Genomic DNA, 6,982 nt, shown 5'->3' on the forward strand with positions numbered 1-6,982 from the left:
GGAGCTGAATGGCATACGGGCAGCGAGGCCGCGCCGGAGGCAGCCATTCCCCCGGCGCTGGGGAGGGAGCGCTGAGGTCAGCCGAACCCCACCGAGGGCTGCCCCACTTTCTCCTCTTCGCCCACCGCCCCCGACTGGGGCCTGGAGCGATTTCCAGAAGCTTCGCCTGGGAAGCGCAGGCTGGGGACGCGCCCTGCCGCCTACACTCCCAGGAGGAAGGGCCACCCCAGCTCTTCCGACAATTTCCGGAAACTTCTGCGTGGAGGGCCCATGCGGCAGCCACTCGCACAAGTCTCGGCGCACTGCGCACGGGCCTCCTGGCGCCAGGGCAGGCCGGGCTGGTCCTCGCGGCGTGCGGCGTGTGCACATGGCCATCCGTCGCGTCGAGGGGCGCTGGGGCTCGTTCACGTTCCGCTGCCACACGCTTCTTCCGGAGGACGTTGCCACGCGCTGCACACGTGAGAAAGGGGCCCTCACACCCGCCTTCCCTGCCAGTCTGGGGAGGAAGCTCTCTTTGACCGTAGGTTTTCTCCTGGTCAAACCTCTCTAGACGCTCATGCCGACAGGGAAAACGAGCGCTTTCGGGGCGGTCTTCGCCTCTCGATGGGGAAGCGGGTAGGTTGGGGTTTTTCCCGCAGGGGGCCGTGCCTGCCTTCTGGAGACCTGCCTCAGATGGCATCTTGGCCCTTGCTAGAAATTTGTACTGCACACCCTCACCCCGCACCCGTCCCCGTCCCGGGGTGAACCACACCTAGACCCTGAGCCCTGGACCCACTCACAAGCGAGCTGTATCTGGAAATGTGTGTTTGCAAAGTCACTTGCTTCTGCACGGAAGGACCGTGTGGTCGTGGGGAGAGAGGCCCGGCCGCCACATCTGCGTGTCTGAGCCACTGCGGCCACGAGCCCAGGGGCCGTGAGGGGACCCAAGGACAGGTGGCTGGGCTCCTGTGTCCTTCAGGGTCGTTCGGGCCTCCGTGCGGAACACATTTCACAAATGAACACACCAAGTCTCCCAGAGGCCAGGGGGCCCGGCCCCGGCTGTGCGCGGTGGGCAGTCTCCGGTCTACTTGGCCCCACTGTTCACTCTCTCATCCCAATTCCGCAAATTAATGCGCCTTACCTTAGGCTGAGCAAAACAAAACAAAACAAAACAGAAAACAAAAAACCGAGCTCGTATCTCTTGCTGTTCGTCGTATTCCCCCCATATACAATTCTTCTTAGAAAAATTTATCTTGTGGGGCCCCTGGGGGGCTCCGTGGGTTAAGCCGCTGCCTTCGGCTCAGGTCATGATCTCAGGGTCCTGGGATCGAGTCCTGCATCGGGCTCTCTGCTCAGCGGGGAGCCTGCTTCCTCCCCTCTCTCTGCCTGCCTCTCTGCCTACTTGTGATCTCTGTCTGTCAAATAAATAAATAAAATCTTTAGAAAAAAAAAATTTATCTTGTAACTGAAAGTTGTACCTTTCCCCCGTTTCGCTTGGCCCCACTTCCAGGAATGCATTCTGTTTCCCTGAGGTCGGTGTTTTCGGATTCCACCAATAAGAGACGAGAGGGTGTTTGTGTTTCTCAGATTTAGCTCATTCAGCGCAACGTCCTCGGGCTCCGTCCGCGTGGTGGCGAGCGGCAGACTTCCTCCTGAATAGTATTTGTGTGCGCGGGTCTTTATCCAAGCTTCTGCAGGCGCACATACCTCTTTCCACGCCTTGGTCATCGTGACGATGTTGCTCTTGTCCTGGGATTCCTGTGTCTCCTGCGTCCTGTGTGCTGTGTCCTGTGTTCTGTGTCCTGAGGTGTTGCTGCATTTGCCCTTCCAAGGACCCTCCATGCTGGCGTCCAGAGCGGCCGCCCCCGACCGCCTTCCCACCAACAGCGCACGAGGCGTCCCCTTTCTCCACATCCTCGCCGACACCTGTTGTCTCTCGTCTTTTGATACTAGCGTGTCTTTCAGTGTTTTAAGGCTGGGCGTGCCCCCTGCCTGCCCAGTGTTCCCAGCTCCTCGCCAGCACGGCTGTGTGCTTAGCTGGGGCGAGCGCCCGTGTCACAGTCCTGTTCTGGAAGTTCTTCTCCCTGCAGCACACGTGCCGGTGCTGGAAAGGTGCACGGCGAAATACCATCCAAGTGGGGTTCCACATTCCGGTCCGGCTGTGACGGGGCCAGTGTCCAGCCTCTGAGCCCTGGCCCCTGTCTCAGAAACGGGCACCACGGGACACTCGCCGTTCGCAGTAATGGGAACAGAGTGTTAGAAGGGAAGCGTTCAGGATGGCTGAGTCAGAGCCTGAAGACGGGTCCCGAGGGGCACATCTTAGCTGTGTGAGCATCGAGCCCACATGGGTCTTGAAAGCCAGAGGCAGGGCCGACATCCGTGAGCCCCACGAGCTTCCAGAGCCCTCGTCTCCATCCCCCACGGCCCCGCGTCTGTCCGGCCTCTTCGTTGTGGCCACCGTTGTCGGCCCTGGAGGCACGAGGAGAACGGGGGCTTCTGGGACATCCCGCTGGGGCACACAGTGTGTGTGTGACGGCGGGAGCTCGCCGACCGGCCCGCCTGCTGCCTTCCTCTCACGGTGGAGGTAACGGGGCCCCGTGAGCCTGGGTCGCGGAGCCTCAGGGAACAGCTCCTGCTGGGAGTCATGGGATCCCGCTGGTCTAACTGTCCCGTTTTACAGAGGGAGAAACCGAGATCCAGGAACTTTCTTTACTCGAGACTGGTTAGGAGACCAAAAGGCTTTAGGTCTCGATCTCTGAAGGCCCCCAATACTTTGAAATCTCTAGACACAGGGTCCCCAAGAAGCAGTGGTAAAAGCTACGAATGCAGTTACTTCCGATGTGCAGACATGCCAAGAGACACTGCTGTTGTCTAGAGTTTGAAGTTTTGTCCACGAGGTTCTCGGACCGTGAATGACCGAACAACAACTCATCTGGGGGGCAGGGACCGAGACTCCGCGGCTTGGGGGGGCCCTCCTCTGTGCGATGTCCTTTCTGTTTGAGAGCGATGTCCTGCGCACCACGAGTGAAGTGGCCGGGCTCCTGGCCGCGTCTGAGCCCCTCCCCAGCCCCAGGCTCCGTCCGCGGGGCTGCCCAGACCGGCTAGCGGTGGCGGGAGGCCGGGCTGTGGCCCCCGGGTTCCTCCCTTAGCGGCGCAACGACTGTTTTCCAAGCGTCGGGACGCCACAGACGGCCACTGTCCGCAAGAGGCGGTTTCAAGGGTTTTGGCTTCTGGGGTCAGTCCGAGATTCCAAGGCCGGGGCACTGGCTGGAGGCCAGGAAGTGAGTCTAGATCTCACCTCAGGTTCTGGGGACACTGGTAGGTCCTCCGGCTCCAAATCTGTCTTGACAGCTCATGTGTATCGGCAGTACCCGTCCCCTCACTCTCACGTTTCTAGAGACACGTGTGCCTGTGACATGTGTCGGGACAGCCGCCTTGGGGAAGGGAAGTCAGTGTTACGTGTGCATCTCCGGCTCCGAGGGAGAAAGATGCTACGAAGTCTAGGCAGTGGAGGTCTTCGTCTGCAGGGGCAGCCGGCAAGGGTCGACACCCGGCCCTGCCTCCCACTTAATCCACATTAGCCGAGATCTCCCCGACTCTCCTGTTCAAATCCTGCAGGCCGTGGTCCCGCGAGGCAGGGAGTGTTAGTGCTCCCGCACTGCACGCCGGACCGTCATGTCCGACCCGCGGGAATCTGCGGTTCTGCCCTGAGGCACGGGTGGGAGAGGCCACCGTCACTCTGACTCTGAAAGTCTCCCCGAGAGTCGACGTAGCACGACGGCTTCATGAGGCATCTCCTGAATTCCGTCGCACGTTGCTGGGCTCTGGGATGTCTCGATTTTCAAACAAGGATTTCTGTCTACCGAGGAAGAGTCACCAAAGGAGAAATTCCCATTATTAGCCAAGCACTCTGCCTGCTTCGCGGGATTAAACAGCAAACCCGTTTACAAAACTCCATTCTCAGTCCCGTTTTCTTCAGCTCTTCTTTCTCCTCGTTTTTTCCATACGCTTTAAAACTCGCCACAGTCTTCCCTCCCAGCTGCACAGGATCAAAAGCCTCTGTGCTAATCCTCTCCTGCGCTGCCCAATTAATCACTTCTTGATTACAGAGCTTGGCGTCCTGCCCTCCAGCTCACCGACAGGCTCACTCGGCCTGCTCCTGCTCTGCTCTGCCGCGTGGTCCTCCTCATCCTCAGGCCCCGCTTTCTTCCCTCCCTTTCCCCGTTCCCCGTTTCATGCTCTTGTTTTCTCTCAGCCTCCTGGAAATCGGACCGCTCCCCGACGCGCTTGGCACACCCGGGGCAGGCCCGCTGCGCACCTCTGACGGCAGGCGGAGGGGGTCCTAGCGCGGGGTGGGAGTCACGCACCACGGCCCAGGCCGTGTCCATGCCCGCCCTCTGGGAGCCTCTGGAACTGTGGAAAGGGGGGGACGTTTGACAGGGGGGACAAGCATCAGTGACCGTGGCCAGCGCAGTCCCCCGCGTGACCTGTCCCACCGCTGGTTCTGGGGGATGTGGCTGTGGCCTGCCGACGTGGGCAGGCAGGGCTCCTGCGGGGCTGGTCATCGTGGTCGTGGGGGGTGCGGGCGGTGCGTCTTCCTGCCTCGTCTCGCAAGGACCACCGCGCTGCCCGGGGAGGCCGTCCTTCTGCCGCTCATCAGACAACTACTCCGATACTAGATTTACTCGTCAGTAACGAGAGTGCTCTTCATCTGAGCAGTTCAGTGGGATGTCAAAATGCGCAACAAAAGTGTCTGCTCTCATATAAAATACTGGATATGTTACAATTTGCGTTTTTTCTGAAGATCTATTTTAAAACTTCGTTATACGGCATAAGAGCATTTCTGATCCCTCTTTATGTAATTGCCCTAAAACGCAGGCCTTTCCTAAAATCACAGGTGTCCGCCGAATCCGGGAGTGTGTGCTGAGCAAGGCACCTGGACCCCAGGGGGACCCGTGAGACGAAACAGAGGGATAACCGCCAAGTGCTGTAGACAGCACGCCATGAACACCCAAACACAAGCGGCTTCCCTCTTGGGGTGTTCCGGAAGGACACACCGGCCCTGGGGAAAGTGGCTCACCAGCTCGCGTGTGCCCGGCAAAGTACAGAATCCTTCCTCGGTCCGTCCACGATGCCCCGTTACTGACGGTGAAATGAACACGGCGCCCGAAGACAGCCTTGTGGCCGGGAGGCTGCCCTGATGATGACGGCCTGGCTCCCTGAGCCTCGAACCCTGGTTTCCTGTCCTTGTGCTCCCCCCACCTAGGGCTCCATCCCGCTGGTCAGGCCCCAGTGCCCGGCCACCTCACAGCACCCAGGGTGGGAGCCATGAGCCCCGGGCGGCCACTGAGACCTGAAATCCTGCTGAATCAAGGGTGGTCAGTGCAGAACACACACACATCAGGTTTTGAAGATTCCTATGAAAGAAAAGTGCTTTAAAACATGTAATGTGAAAAAAAAATGTAATGTGTATACTCTGTTTGGGAGCTATTTAGGGTTTATGGCTATGCTGAGAGAAAGAACCAGGGATGCCCCACATGCCCCTGGTCCCCATTATCCACACCCCCAGGGACGGGGACCTTTGTCATGACGGATCGCTGGAGTCCACAGTCACAGTAGGCTCCTTCGCAGGGTTGTGCCCTCTGTGGGTCTGGACAAACGTGGAATGACGTGTCCACCACTATGGGGTCACGCAGAGAGGTTCTACTGCCCTGATATCCACCCTGCTCGGCTGGCTTGCTCCCCAGCCCCCAACGACCACCAGTCTTGACCGTCCGTCCCCAGAGTTTTCTGTGTAGTTGGAATCACAGGCTGCCGCCTTTTTTAACTTCTTTTGCTTAGCGACGTGCATTTAAGTTTCCTCTGTGTTTTTGTTTTAATACATTTGAGAGAGAGAGACAGAGACAGAGACAGAGACAGAGAGCACGAGCAGGGGAGAGAGGCAGAGGGAGAAGCAGGTCCCCACCAAGCAGGGAGCCCGATGTGGGGCTCGATCCCAGGACCCGGAGATCGTGACCTGAGCTGAAGCGACACTCAAATGACTGAGCCCCCCAGGTGTCCCCTCTGTGCTTTTTCAGGGCTTGACGGCTCATTTCTTTCCAGCACTGAATACGACTCCATTGTCTGGATGGACCCCGATTTATTTATCACTATTCTGCGGAAGGACGACTTGGCTGCCTCCTAAATTTGGATGATTATGAATAAAGCTGCTGTAAACATCCCTGTGTAGGTTTTTGTGAGGATGTCATGTTTAAGTCATTTTAGTAAGTATCAAGGCCCAGGACTAATGGTTTGAAAAGAACATATTAGTATATTGGACTAAACGAAGTATGTGATTAAAACTAGTTTTCCTTATTTCTTTTTACTTAAAAAATAGTTATTAGAATATTTAAACTCACACTTGGGCTCTCATGGCCTCTCTCCGGCAGCACAGGCCTGAAGATGCCTGGAGAAGCCGGTGGAAAGTGGTTGGTGGCTGGGCCCTGCAGCCATGCCACCCACACCAGGTAGATGAGCCCCCAGGCCCGGCCCCGAGTCGGAGCCCACGACAGTTGGCCAGAACCTCTCAGCTCTGGGCACCACTTCTGCAGCTGGAGAAGAACCCAGCCAGCGGGGAGGTCTGGGGACTTGAAATCGAGACGAGTTAGAGCAAAGAGAGATCCTGGAGTTCATGTGCGTCTCAGCTTGGTGCCAGCGGGGCAGCTAGGAGCTGATGGGTCCGTCTGAGCTCCACGCCCTCCAGATGGTGGCTGGTCTTCTGTGCTGCTTCTGTAGGACAGGACACCCGTGCCGTGGTGGGCAGTGCACGACCCCAGAGGCCACGACCTGAGCTCCCTGTGGATGCGTCACCGCGGTGTTCACGTCTCCCATCGTCCAACGGTCCATGCCACTCCCCGAGGCTTCCTGGCACCCACAGCCTTGTCTGCAAGCTCCTTCCCGCGAGCGGGGGCACCGGGGACCCGGTTTGGGCTGCCCTGGAGGGTCTGCTGCAAGAGCAGACGGG

The sequence above is a fragment of the Mustela erminea genome, chromosome 15 (genome assembly GCF_009829155.1).
Source record: "Mustela erminea isolate mMusErm1 chromosome 15, mMusErm1.Pri, whole genome shotgun sequence".
NCBI lineage: Eukaryota > Metazoa > Chordata > Mammalia > Carnivora > Mustelidae > Mustela > Mustela erminea.